This window comes from Cnephaeus nilssonii (assembly GCF_951640355.1).
Source record: "Cnephaeus nilssonii genome assembly, chromosome: 23".
Taxonomy (NCBI): domain Eukaryota; kingdom Metazoa; phylum Chordata; class Mammalia; order Chiroptera; family Vespertilionidae; genus Cnephaeus; species Cnephaeus nilssonii.
Genome location: NC_137094.1, coordinates 10,339,636 through 10,354,527, shown reverse-complemented (window position 1 = coordinate 10,354,527; position 14,892 = coordinate 10,339,636). Strand labels below are relative to the sequence as shown.

Below are 14,892 nucleotides of genomic sequence, written 5' to 3'. Positions count from 1 at the left end.
TTTGGAGAGTGATGAAGACTAGAGGCTATTGCAGTGGCTAGAACAGTGCCTGTAGAGTTGGAGAGGTGGGACTAACTTAAGAAACACTCAGCAGATAGAATGGACAAGGACAGTCATTGATTAGATAGGAGGAAAGAAGAAATGGGAGGAACTGAGGATAGATTTCTGGTTTGGAAAAAAATTAGTAAGCAATGGTGCCATTAATTTGATGAGGAATAATAATTAAAAAAACACAGGGCAGACTTGGGTTAAAAATTATGTTTCATTTTGTCAGTTTTGTCAAGTTTGAGGTTCCTTTGGGACATGTTTCTGGAGATGTCTGGATACATGTCTGTTGGGTACACATGACTTGGTCTTGGGCCTCAGAGATGTGTTTGAACAAGAGCCATCAGACATGGAGGTCATAGCTAGTGAATTTTACTAAGCAAGGTTATCATTCCATGCACAATGGTGTAATACAGAAGGCAATGAATACTATGCAAGTTCACAAATAGGTGAGACAGAATGGGGTTTAGCAACCCATGGATGGGTTTCTTCATGAAAGATGGGGTTTGGGACTAGAAAGCCTGGCAGAGAGTCAGGACACTCAGGTTCTTGGAGGCTTAGACCCCAGCCAGCCATGGGACCTTGACCTTGTACTTATCCTCAATCTTTAAGGACCTTCTCAGCTCTCACATTCTATGTCCAAGGTTTGAAAAAAATACTCAAATAAAAAGTAAAATCAACACTGCAAGCATAGCTAAAAATTTATTGCAGAAACTTGTCCAACTATTTCTAAATGATGTTAAAAAGGAAAACAAAAATGAGGATAAAAACAAAAGTAGAAGTCCTCCTTGGGACATTAGTTTCGTTGTGTCTAGTTGGTAAGCACTGTTCCTCCTAATACTGTTAGGTTGCTTTAGAACTTGACTCCTAAGGGTTTGACAGATAAGGCAGAGGGAATCTGTGAGTCTAGAGGGGGGCAAAGAAAGTTCCTCCTAAAAAAAGTTAAGCCAGTAATGCAGCAAATATATAACTTATTGCTCCAGTACTACTTCCAGAATTTCTCCAAACAATGCAAGAAGCAGACATAAAAGAAAAAGAGATGCCATCCCATTGCCCTTTAATCCTTTTGTGAATGTAAATGTAAAAAGTTCTGAACATTATATAAGAGAGGAAATTATTCCATGTTACTTTAGATGCTTCACTCTCTGGAGTCCACAGTGACTCAACTAATAAGAGTTGGGGTGTGGGGCGGGGGGAGGGCTCCAGATTGGCTTATTTTCCCTCAAGAGCACTTGATTAAGGCAGGATAGAATGAAATGTACCTAAACATACTATCTTTACTCTCTTAGGAAAGTCATAAAAGTAATAATAATGAGGAGAAAGACAGATTCATTTGAGTACAATCCATCGTTTAAGCACAAGACGAAACACAAACCTCATTATTGAAGAGTAATAAAAGTGAATCTAAGTGGCACTCGGTTTCCTACCAATAAAAATTGTTACCAGTGCAGCAGCTAGTTGCCTGTCTTTGTGAAATGAAGAGATGAATGCTACCTTTGTTCAATGGACCCATAATTAAGAGGTGGCTCAACATTGAAGGCTATTGCTTTAAAAAGATATTGCCTTGTAAATGTCAGACCAATGGAGATGCCCGGTTATGAAGGTTACACCTGCTAAAGGTAAACTTAATGAAACAGCCAATGGCATTGTCATGGTTTAAGAGATTCACCCAGTAGCTTATGCACTTGCAGCTTCATGGAATAGCATCTTAGTTTAATTCTTTCCAGCTTCTGTTCACTTTAAGCTGGAGTGTTGAAGTGTATGAGGGAACGGAATAATATGTGTGTTGTAGACACATACACACACACACACATACACACACACTTTACGAGCATTTTCTTCTCTGACATACTGGGTCGTACTTAAAGGGAGTGTTAGTTTAGAGTGATTTATATTTTGCATATTATACACAGTTTCTTCATACTTTCCCTATTAGCCTTGGTACTTTTATCAGATACATCTTTCCCAGGAACTTGGACTGGATGTTTTTATTACTTGGTGGTGGATAAGTTGCGAAACATGCTTTGAAGTATGAATTCAGCCCTGGGAGACTTGCAGAGCAATGAACTTTCAGAAGGTGTTTGGGTCTATCATGGAGAGCAGTCCTTTTTGCAATTTTTGTCCCAGGGGAAGACAGTTTAATCCCGAGCTTTTGGGGAAAAGGTTAAGGTGGTTTTGCCCCAGGTATCTGCTCCTTGAAATGGAATATGTAAAGAATCCTACAGGGAGGCAGCATGTAGTAGGTGCTCAATGAATGCCACCCTTTCCCACGGGTGTAAGCTATGTCCTGAGTATTCCATCAGTTCCCTGTGTGTGTGTGTTTTTTTACCTCTTTGATTAAGGATGGCTCTTTGCGATAAAAGAGATTAGATCTCAGGACACGGTGTCTCTAGCATCCCTTCACAAGGCTTAAAAGTAGAGCAGCGGTCCTGTAAAAACTCAGAATTGGAGTGAATATTGTCAGAATTCTGTGAGCGCCTTTCTAATGAGTACCATGTATTTCCAAAGTGTGTTAGAATAATTTATTTCTCTGACGAAATAAACACCAGAGCTAGAATAAAGGAAAGACCCTTCGAGATCGTACACCCAGTTGACAGGACAACTACATCACGATAGGACAGTTTATGACTCCCATCACCTGAGCTTGACCCTTGCACCTGGCTTACTGTACTTTCTGGTTTGCTTTCTTTTGGATAATGGCTTTTCCAAAAATTAAACAGCAGCTGCTGGTTTTTTCCAAATCTGTCCTTGATCTGACCAATTTGTTGTATTAAAAAGGTGGTAACAGGGAGGGTATTGAAAGAAGAATGAGAAATAGAGGGATGGTTGTTCCTTGGTTGATAAAGCAATCTGATCTCATTTCTGAGTCCCCAATTGATGTTTGTTTTTATTAAAAATGTCTGCAAGGGTAACTGTCCTGAGTATCTTATCCAGGAAAATCACATTAACTAGCTTTGCTACAGAGTCAATAGGAGTTACAAAAATATACGTCTGCGGATTAAAAATGACACAAAGCAAATTTGTCAACTAAAACAGATAGGCTTGGCAATAGAAGCATACATCTGACGATGTTCAAGTCCTAGATGCCGTTCTTATTTTTTGGAAAAAAACATTATAAATTGCTTTTTAAAGTATGTTTGGAGCCTGCTGAGAACATTCTGAATAAAAAATGAAGGGTAACCCCGAAACTGCCCTCCCTGTCCTCCAAGGGGAGAGAAAAAGAGAGAGAATGGTTGGGGGGTAGGGAGGGAAAGAGACCTGTGTGCTTTATCCAGGGGAAGTAATTGAAAATGCTAATTCCGTGCCCACAGTCTACAACTTTGAAGGACAGGTCCTTGTCATTGGACTCCTTGAGAAACAGCCGAGCAGAAATAAAAATAGATCATTGACCAAAAATATCACTTTCCAACTGAGAAGGTTTAAAGTGCTGCTGCCCATTTCTCTGTTTAAAAAATTAGAAACCAGCCTTTTTATTTTTTATCCTGAGAACATTGGAGACGATGTATATGTGGTTGAGGAACAGAAATATTGTGGATCTCAGTTTGAGAAATGTTGAGACATTTTTATTGCTATTTTTTTTCCCTTGGCAAATGAATTGTCTGCAAGGGTCAAGCTCAGGTCAAATCAGGAATTTCACAGGTTCAAGTCCATTAGCAGTTTTTGGAAAGACGAATGTAGTTGGAAGTGATCGCCTTATTATTTTTTTTTGAAATAAACAGAAATTTATTGGTAATGACAATAATTATGATAATAATCCCTTTCTACTTTAATTGTAAGCCCAAGAGTTAAACCAGAATTTGTGACTGATTTGTAGTGTTTATAACCAGTGATGTGGGGACAATTATGGCAACATAGTTTTGGAACCTGCCCTGATCATATAGTACATTAAAAACTAGGCATATACTGCCAGACTGGTATGGCTCAGTGTTTGAGCATTGACCTGTGAACTAGGAAGTCACCATTCAAGTCCTGGTCAGGGCACATGCCGGGTTGCGGGCTCGATCCCCAGTGGGGGGTGTGCAGGAGGCAACCGATCAATGATTCTCTCGCATCATTGATGTTTTTTTAAAAAATATATATTTTATTGATTTTTTACAGAGAGGAAGGGAGAGGGACAGAGAGTTAGAAACATCGATGAGAGAGAAATATCAATCAGCTGCCTCCCGCACACCTCCTACTGGGGATGTGCCCGCAACCAAGGTACATGCCCTTGACCGGAATCGAACCTGGGACCCTCCAGTCCACAGGCCAACACTCTATCCATTGAGCCAAACCGGTCAGGGTTCATCACTGATGTTCCCATCTCTTTCTCTGTCTCCCTTCTTCTCTGAAATCAATAAAAAATTACATTTTTAAAAAACTAGGCATATGCTTACTAGTTCATGAGAATCAAATATATTGCTAGAATGCAGGGCTAGATTTGGAATGCCTCCCTTCCTTCATCCCTTCCTTCTTCCTTCTATTTTTTAACGTATATTTATTAATCCAGGACTGTCTGGGCATACAGCAGTGAATAAAGGAGACTCTGCCTGCACAGAGCTTACATTCTAGTAAGGAAGTACACAAATGAAAAATAACAATAGACAGGATGCCACATAATGGAAGGAAACAGAGTTAGGGAAGAAGGGTGGTCATTTTGAGTAGGGAGGTCAGGGAAGACTCCTATGAGATGACATTTGCAAAAAGACCAGAAGAAGTTGAGGGGATGATCATGTGAATGGCTGGGAAGGGGGGCTCCTGGTCTCGTGGCCAGCAGATACAAAGGGAGGGAGTTGCCTGGTGTATGGAGGAAAGCGAGGCCAGCAATGGACCCAAGTGAAGTATCTACAAAAGAGAGAACAGTGAGAGGCCATGTCAGGGAAAAGGGGGGACAGGCCACATGTGTAGGGTCATTGATGTCACTATCATGGCCATAACCTGTACAGTGAAGGAGATGAAGCCATCTGCAGGGTTTTGGGGAGAGGAGTGACGTGATGTAACTTACATTTGTGCAGGATGTTCCAGCCGCTGTTTAGAGAGTAGACTGAGGAGAGGCAAGGCCGCAAGCTAAGACACCCACTAGGAGGCAACGGCTCTATTCCAGGAAGAGGTGACGGTGGCTTGGACCCCAGAGGTACGCCTGGGGGTGGGGAGACGTGGAGGGGTCCCTGGATATACTGTGAAGGTAGTGCCACCAGGATTTGGTGATGATTTTGATGTGGGATAAGAGGGGAAGAAAATATCTGAGCCACAGACTCTCATTCTACAACCTTAAAAACCTTAGCTTCTCACTCGAATATCAACTATAACAATAAAAATGTGTAGGTGTACTGTACTGTACTTCAAAAATGGAGAAGCTTTTATTTACCTTATTTTATATGAACTTCTGAGGTCTGGTGATAGTAAATATGCTGACCATGTTTATGTAGTCAATCAGTGGCAGAGTAACACTCAGATTTCCTACAGAATTGGTATCGTAAAGATAATCTTACCCATAGTCTATGGGGTTTCAGCTTTTGAATCATCTACAAAATCATTTGAGAGACCGAGTCAAGGTAAGACATCTCAAATACTCTCGTCGGGAGTTATTATAGAATGTGACCATGTATGATGGTAGAGGTGCTGACCTACAGTGACATGCATTTGACCATGAACTTGGTGTTCCTTTTTCCTGGTAACTAGCAATTAATTTACCCAGTTTTCACCACTGTGTGCTTATCCGGTGACTCTTGTGTGACTCATTGGCAGTTGTGTGTGGCCATAGAGATGCCTTCTGAATGACTGAAATAAAGCATGCCTAATTAGCCTAACCAACAATTACAAGTATGACTTCAACCTGGATAGTTAGGATGCCAACCAGCTGGCTCACCTATGTGGTCTCCTTCTTTTCATGGACACGGGCAACACCTGGCATTGTTTTAGAAAGCCAACTGGCCGCGCCAGGTTTTAGTATGATGGATGGATTCAAAAGGAAGAGCAAGTTCAACTAGCAATTAATGGAAAATAATATAAATAGGAAAAAAATAAAAGCCCTACCCATTTAGTCCATCAGAGGCAATACCATCTAAACACCTTAACCTCAAAATCATTAGTCTTGAATATTTCAATCAATATGGATTCTCTCAAAAATCAATTTGCTGCTACAAATATGATTGTTTAATAATTCACAAGTTCTGGGCCTTCAGGCTAGGAAGGGTGAGGGCAGCTGAGGAAAGAGGTAATCGCCACCTGAGATAAGATTTCAATTAACAGAAGAGAACGTCTACGCAATACAGCTTAATGTTAGACCTGGCTGTCTTTTATGTGCGTGTGTTTTGAGCTGTATGTCCTACGGGGAAGATATCAATGTAGTTCCGTTCCATTGTTTACTTTCAGAACAGAGCTATTTAGCTATTTTCCTAGCATCATAAATATTTTATTACAAGAAACCACTGCAAATTTCAGTTTTACTTACTAGATTAAAAACAATCATTTTAAATAGCTAACGACTGGTGCCAAGTCACACAGACAGTCTTCTCTGCAGTGTTGGGAAGGACAGATGCATCTCACAAGGCATTTTGGTAACTGCTTCATGCCTTTTCGGATTTCTATCAGGGACGGTGATACTGTTTTGTAAATGCTGCCTTTCCAGGGCCCCTTGCCCAATGTCATCACTTGGGATCACGTGAATTCCCAGGACTTGTCATTCTTTCTAACACATCTCATTCATGCGAAATCTCTTCGCCAAAGAGACGTTTCTAAGTCTGGCTGCAGGAGAGCTCTCCACCATCCAATTGCACAAGGTGGACATACCGATTGCTAATGAATCTCATAGGTCATTAAGATGTGATTCTCTCACTCTCGAGTCTCCATCAGGAGTCTGGCCCAATAATCTTTTAAGCTCTTAAGAGGAGAGCGTGTGTGCGGTTTCGTTTTGTTCTCAAACAACCATTTTAACAGCTACTGACTAAAATGTCCTTCTACGCTATTTGATAATGGACTAGGCAACTATTGGAGTGGGGCTCGCGAGGGTCACCGCTGGACACCCAGGAGAATGTCCTGTCACCTGTGTGCTTGGTCCTGCCCCCACCCTGGGCCACACCCCATGTAGGGCTGGGTGACCTTCCTGTCTGTTTGCATAATCTTCCTTCCTTGGATTTATTCTCCACGCCTGGGTCAAAACATGGGGCTCATTAATAAACATTTATTGGGCACCAACAGGGTATTATGTTCCAAATATATTCCCTTCCCTGTGGGCTTGGAATCCACAACTCTGGCTCCCAGCAGTCACCTCTGCCCTGATTTTGAGGAGAGTACGTTATCTCAGCATTTGAAAGGACCTTCAAATATTTGTGAACTTCAAAGGGAGACAGTCCTTCATCTAAAATGTCCTTTCAGATGGCCAAAATGACTACATAGTCCGCTTGTCTCATAAAGTCTACTGAACTGATTCTGGGATGCGGATAAGCCCTGATAAGGTTAAAAATATTAAAACTCAGAGATCGTAATTAGGCTATCAAGTGAAAAGCATCTGTTCAGTTAGGTGTGAGGACAGCAGAGAGAGAAAAAAGAACCTCATAAAAATCGAAGAACATCGTCAAGGTCATTGGCATAGAATTGTTAAAGTCATTTGGGCTAGGTGCTGGTGTGCTCAAAATCCGATCAGTAGGCGAAGTTAGGATGTGTGGCGCTTTTCACCGAAGCACCATAAATAATTGAAAACGCCTTTAGCAAATTTCTGTTTTAATGGGAAAATACTTTGTCATGCAGTTTTTCAATTAGTATTCACTAATTCAAATTGGTTTATCATTTAGCCAACTGCACATTAGATTTTCAGTGATGCATTTTCCCATCTTCATTTTTATTTGTGGGTTTTGCAGTTGATAGTAAAACTTGCGGGGGTCGGGGGGGCGGGCTTCAATCATATTTCGACTGGTGGTTCCCAGCATTTTTCTGCCCGATGCAACACCTGAAGGATTAAATTAAAAAGCCACCATCAGTGGCTCAACGGAACCTGGTTTGAGGGAAGGGCCGTGGGACTGCAGCGCCTTGAATTAGACTCTGAGGTAAGGAAAGGGATGCATTTTAAACTGAAATAAAGAAGATGGCGATTCTTTCATGTGCCTGTGCCCCTCCTCCTCTCAGGTTCAAAGGAATCCATTCTCCACGTCAGATCTAACATTTCCATAGAAGGGATAATAGTCCAGGATGTGCTTTGGTAAATAGCAATCATTAAGTGGACTCATCATTGAATTAGTTCAGGAGCCGCAGTTAATAGAAACATAAAAGAGCTGTTTAATTTTTTTTTTTTCAGTTTGGTGGCAAAAAAGGCCAGCCAAAAATAAAGTTTCTTGGTCTCTATAAAGGACTTCCACATTCATTCATTCATTGTTTAAGGAGTACCTCCAAAATTGCGTTACCACTCTCAGAATATCGTGTTTGCATTTTTTTATTGCTCACTTCCCCCTTTGGACTCTTAAGTTCTGTGAAAGACAGAATGTTATGTCTCTGCTGTATCCCCAGAGCTTAGAATAACAACTGGCACATCAGAGAAATCCCTATATATTTGCTAAACGAATGCATACGTGATTGAATGATTCAACATGTGTATAAGAATCAAATCAATGAAAGCATATTTAAAGAAATAAAAATAAAGGTTAATCTCATCTAAAAATCCATCTCCCCCCTCCCCAAAGTAAGCTTGGGACCATGAAGGTAGGGAATTCCAGGGTCCCAGGACTTAACAGGATTGAGAATGGGGTTACATCTAGGTGGGTACATCCTCTTGACTCATGGAGAAGGTCAAAGAAGAGCCAGCTAAAGTGCAGGGCCCAAGTAAGACCCCCCTCTTGCTCTAGTCTATGGAGAGTCCTGGGTAAGCATATCTCTTTGTGTATGAGATTATTATGGCGATGGCATTCAAACTAGAGCATCTTCAATAAAATCAGGTAATGAATAGATGGAAACATGCACTAGAAAACCCACCCACATATTGAAGAAAAGATAGAGCTGTGGAAAGGCATGCAGGACCCTCAAACACCTCAGGTACCAACAGCTCTAACTGAGGTCTGACTTTCCTGGCTGGTTGGAGGAAAGATGCGTTACGAGAGACTTAGGGGACTGAGCCGTGACACAGGGAGTCTGAGGAGTGGGGGAGAAGCATATGTGCATATTTTCAGTTTCCTAATACTTGATGTGACTATAATATATTTGACTTGCATTTCCATGGCTAGTTGAAAACCGGCTCCCTAAAATATATTTTGTAGCCTCTTTCAAAATCTAACTCTCCATCAAATGGAATTTCTTTCTTCAAAAAAAAAATGTAGTGAAATGTGATTAGTGCAAATGTCTGTGTAATTTATTGTACTATTAAAATCCTATTGGGTCTTTGTTTATGAAATGTATTTTTCTGTATTTGAGGTTTAAGGAGGCTTGATAATGAGGCTGTGAAGATTCATGGGCTCTTTTCTATGGCTTAATTTAGGCTCTATATCAAATATGTAAAATAACATTATATCTTTCCACCACCTCTGTGGATCATACATTTTGTTATTATTTCCCTGCCAGAGTTTTTTTTCTTCTTTCTCTCTCTTTTTAAAAAAAATAAATACTGAGCTACTAATAGTAGGGGCATTTTTTATAGATAGCCATTATCTAGAGCAGAAAAGAGGTTATGTAAGTCTAAATGGCAGTTTCATTTTCTTGGTCTACCCCCAGGGTTAGGTGGTCCCATACTGACTCACATTCATTGTCGGCTGCCACACTCGCCCCTCCGTACACTTTTACCACCTTAGGGAAATACACATTTCTTTGTGGACTGCATGTACCTAACCCCCATGGCCCATTGTTCAGTTTCTGTGGGGGGCAGAGGAGTAGCTCAGCAGAGTTGTCCACAGGGTGCAGAAGCTGACATGACCGGGGGCCTGGTCCACTTGGAAGGAGAGGAGGTGGCTGGCCAAGCACACCTGTGATGTAAGGAGGCTCCCAGTGATTTTCAATCCTTCCTCCATTTCATCACAGAACAGTGAAGGCCTTTCCACAAGCCGTTCTTAGGTTCTGTGGTTTACTTTTCTCTTGGCCTTCGTTGCAATAGTGACTTCACATTGCTCTGAGGATAAAGACCAACATCCTAAAGATGGTCTACAGGTCTCTTTCTGGTGTGGCTCCATCCATCTCTCTCTCTTTGGCTCAGCCCATGCTCCCGCCCTGTGCATCTGCCCAGCTGCCCTCTTCTACATCCTTGGACTCACCAAGCTCCCTTCTGCCACAGGACCCTTGCACCTGCTGGCCTTTCAGCTACAAAATGTCCAAGTCTTACCTTTGCCTAGTTAATACTTACTGTTAAGGGTCAGGTCACCCTTACTTAGCTTCTCTAGTTTGTATAATAAATACCTTTATTATATACTTTCTGGGCATTTATTTTCAATAATGTGGCTTTGAGTAATGTCTGCCTCTCCCACTGAACTGAACTCCTTGAGAACAGAGACGGTGTCTGCTTGAGCTTCTCCTGCATCCTTCCAGCACGTTCTACAGAGTGGGCCTTCGATGTCGCTCGTGGGAAGGATCAGAGTGGTGTTATTGTCCCCTTCCCTGAATTTCCCTGAGGACAGCCTGCATGGTTTCCTATTCGGCACACTGCCATCACATTACTCTTGTAGGTTGGTGACTCACTTACAGATATTCATCTGGGAATAATGGAGGGGAAGAGACAGGTCTTCATTCAACTTTACAGGAGGGAGCCAGCAAATCTTTAGAATTACATAGTTTGATGCTATTAGATTCCTTAGGGCCCCAGAAACAGGGTGTAAGGCTGTCTTAGATGACTAAAGTGGCCAAAGACGTTTATTAACTTTGCGCCCGATTTCTGTCCCAAGGAGCACTAGGAAATGGCACCCACTCTCTCCCTCGACCTGCAGGCAGCGTTGTTTTAACTCTCTCCAGCAATGGTGGTTTATTCCTCAGAAAGCAACCAGCTCCCTCCTTTGTAGTCAGCGTCACTGCCAGGGTGCTTGTCCCGCTCCTAATATAAATTCCTTCTGCTATAATTAAATAAGCCCATTTCCTTTCTTCTTTCCTCAGGGAGAATCGGTTTCGATAATTGTTCTTTAAATAGATGAATCATGTTCCTATAATGCCTTCCCGTTTACAAAGTGTTTTAAGTACGTCATCGCATCAAATCTTCGCACGAGGCAGGGAGCCGAGGATTCATTCCTTTCCTTTCACAAAGCAGCCGGAGAGATGGCAGAACTTGTTCAGGATCGCATGGCTTGTACGTGACACTGACGGACAGATGGGTCTCAAGCCAAGATGCTTGTGTATCTGAATCCCAAGCTGTTTCCACAATTGCAGGAGCCACCCTCTGCATGCGGGAAGAGTGATAGTCTACCTGCTTCCTTCTTTGGCTTATCACCGTCTTGTTGTATTCATGGACACGCTTCCCAGTTTCTGATTTCCACCCCTGTGTTCGTTTTCACTGCTCTTTTCGGAGCTCTGAGTTTTACATGTAGAATATGGGTTGTATGGCCCTGAAATACAGCATCTTTAAAACAGTTAAAATGATTAGAGTTCAATGATTCCTTATACATCTACACTCATGCCTTCTGGTATTATGGTGACTTTTTTTTTTTTTTTAACAACAGGATTTGTGAGCCTAACAATGAATTTTACAGTTTAGCAAAGAAAAAAATACCACAAAGTCCCCACTGGTGGGAACCCATGATCTAGTGGACGAGAGGCCAGAGGCCAGCCTTTACAGAATACATTTATAGTCTGAATTGTGCACCCACACCCCCTTCTCTGCCATGCTCTCATGGGGTACCACGTTCTTTAAAATTCCCTGACTCGGGAATGTTAGGCACTTAGCTACGCTAAGCCATTTCTTCTTGGAATGAAAACAGCGAGGAAGTCAGAAAAAGTCAAAGACTTTCCTGGAGGTCCCTATCGGGGGAAATAACCAGGTCGCCAGCATTCAGTAGTATGGGGACCTGGACAGTACTGGGGACTCACCTGTGGTCACCCACTTGCCACCCTGTCACCATCTGTAGAAAGAGGGCTGGTCCCAGATTCTTCCAAACCACTGCCTTCCTCTCTCTAAGTCTTTTCATTTCTTTGTGTTTATTCCAGAGTTTAGAACTAGAACCAACCTTAAGAACTGGACTTTCTGTTTGCAAACAGGAAAATACTGGGAGAAAGCACAGACAATTTTTCTTTATTTGGGTCATATAAATTATGTCATGTTTGGACTATATTCGAATCATTAACACATCTACCAGGTAAAATCATTGCAATGCTGATCTTGTACCAAGAACCAAACTAGGTAATTCTTTTAAAATGAATTATCTGTAGCAAAGATTATGTCACAGTTTATTTTGGGCGTGTGTGTGTGTGTGTGTGTGTGTGTGTGTGTGTGTTTCTCTTTCAGCCAAATGGTTTTCAATAGCAATTACTGAAGTGTCAATGACCTCCTGGTTCAATTGAATTAAAAAACTTAAATGAAGTTTTACTAGTATCAGTCTTTGCTGTCATACAGGGTAATTGAGAATATGATATATGCTACAACAATGCCACCTATAGTTGGTCGACTTTGTTTAGAGCAAGGTAGAATTTTACATATGCTGCCACAGAAAACGGTTTTAAAATGAATGTCTGTTAATCAACAGTGTTTACGTAGTACCCACCTTTCAGAGCACTAGGAAGAAGTAGATGAAGTCAGAGTGAGGTGCTCAAGTAGTAACTATTTTAGGGAACAGGGAATTGTACTTAAGAAATAAATTCTTAATAATTCTTCATGTATTTTCTTTAAGGAATCCTTTTCTCTGTTAGTTAGAATTTATCAATTTTTTCCCTTTATGGTCAGCACTTATTCTGTTGTCCGCAATAATTTTATTTTTCCTAACTGGGACTCATAAAGTTATCCTGTTATATTGTCTTCTTAAAGTTTTTAGAGGTTTGCTTTTCAGCTTTTAATCCACCTTGGACTTGCTGTTGTGTATAATATAAGGCAGTGTTTCTTTTCCGGATCATCTATTATCTTAGCACCATCTTCCAAAGAGTTCATCCTTCCCCACAGATCTGCAATTTACTCTTGTTAGATACCGAGTTACCATCTGGTGTGGTCCTGTTTCTAAGCTCTCTATTTGGTTCTGTTGATCAATTTGTCTATTGTGTAAATATCATAATGCCTTACAGTAGCTTTATAACATGCCTTGATGTTTATAGGAGAAGTCAGCAGAAGGATGGACCAATAAATTTGGAATCATCATAAAATGGAATACAATAGAGCAGTGAAATCAATGAACCACAACTCTGAATCATAGAAGCATTAACATTTAATGAGAAAAAAACCCAAAGAACTTTATACAAAATGATACCATCTTAAAAGATCACATAGAAACAATATTATCTAGGGACACAATCTTGTGGTCAAATTTCTAAGAAAAACAAAAGAATGATATGAACTCAATTCAAGATAGTGTTTACCTCTGGGGAGCTGAGTGTGACTGAAGAAAGGACCACGGATATATTTAACCTTTTGGGCAATGCTCATTATTCTAGCTCAGGGATGGGGAACGTCTGGCCCGGGGGCCATATAAGGCCCATGAAATCATTTGGTCTGGTCCTGCCAAGGCATTAAGGATCAGTTAATTAAATGTTTGACCAAATATAACAGTCTAATTTTTAAGTTGATGACTTTTTATGGCCCGAGAATGATGTTATAAATATCCAAATGGCCCTGGGCAGAAAAAAGGTCCCCATACCTGTCTAGCTGAATGGAAAGTTCAGGAGAGTTTATTTTATTATTATGCTTCATAATTTACACTTAAAACACATAAATTTTTATGTCAACTATTACAAATACAATTTGAAAACTATAAAAATGTGTACATTATGATCATTTTATGAAAGCTTATACAATTTCAAAACTCCCAAGGGACTAACGTTGTTTACATTATATTTTAGACTTCTTTATTTAATGTTCTGTTTCTAATTTAAATTAAATTAATACACATGCATACCTATATATAGTAATTAGGCAAAATGATACAATATAATGCAGTTTTAATTCTTGCTCTGGGACTGACTAGCTGTTTAAACTTAACATGTGGCTTAAACACCATAAAACTCAATTTCCTAATCTGTAACCTGGGAATAGTCCCTCATGGGAGTCCTTGTGAGGACTAACAGTTCCTGGAACATGGTAAACACTCAGTACAGATTAGTTTATTTATCTATTTTATTATTTCTCCACTTAATAGAATCTGCATGTGTGTATATATATGTATATGTATGTGTATATCAAGATAGATAGGTATGGATATAAAATTTTTCACTGTTCTAGAAAGTCTATTTTGTTCATGTATTTACTTAGCCTTGTTTAAAAAACCATTTTGTTTGAAAGTACAGTTTTAGTTTTTTCTTTTAAATAGATATATTTGCAGCTTTTAAAAGATAATACAGTTGAGGACTAAAAAAAAATCATGTGTTTAAGTTTTCAAACAGCCTGGGTATGCAGTCTTCTCCATACTTTCAGAGGGTTAAATTATTTTTTCTAGGATCCAGGAATATGGTAGCGAACTAATGAATGACACATTTGTGGAATGAATGGGCATAGAGGCGGCATGGTTGATTTTAGAGAAAGAAGGAATCAAGGATGTAGCTAAAGATTTTGGTCTGAGCAACAAGAAGATAGAAAATATTGAGGGAGCCTAGATGTACTTAAAGGGCAGAGATCAACAGAAGAGCAACATTCTGGAAATGTTAATTTTGAGATGCATAGTAGGCATCTAAATGAATTGTGCCCAGTAGGAAGATGGATAAAATACTGTGAAGTTCAAAGTTGACATCTAAAGCTAGACTTACAAATTTGGTATCTGTCAGCATATACGTAGT

The 14,892-nt window shown here is 40.3% G+C and overlaps 1 protein-coding gene across 11 annotated transcripts in view; it reads left to right on the top strand.

Annotated features, from left to right (window-relative positions):
- The window catches only part of ESRRG (estrogen related receptor gamma), a 429,120-nt gene that overhangs the window by 78,274 nt on the left and 335,954 nt on the right, over nt 1-14,892 (top strand). For 4 of the 11 annotated variants that reach the window (XM_079763443.1, XM_079763442.1, XM_079763445.1 and 1 more), the window contains one exon: nt 5,040-5,158. The exons of the other annotated variants lie outside the window; for them this stretch is intronic. The gene's annotated coding sequence lies outside the window, so the exon portion shown is untranslated. The remainder of the gene's footprint in view (nt 1-5,039; nt 5,159-14,892) is intronic. 11 annotated transcript variants of the gene reach the window in all.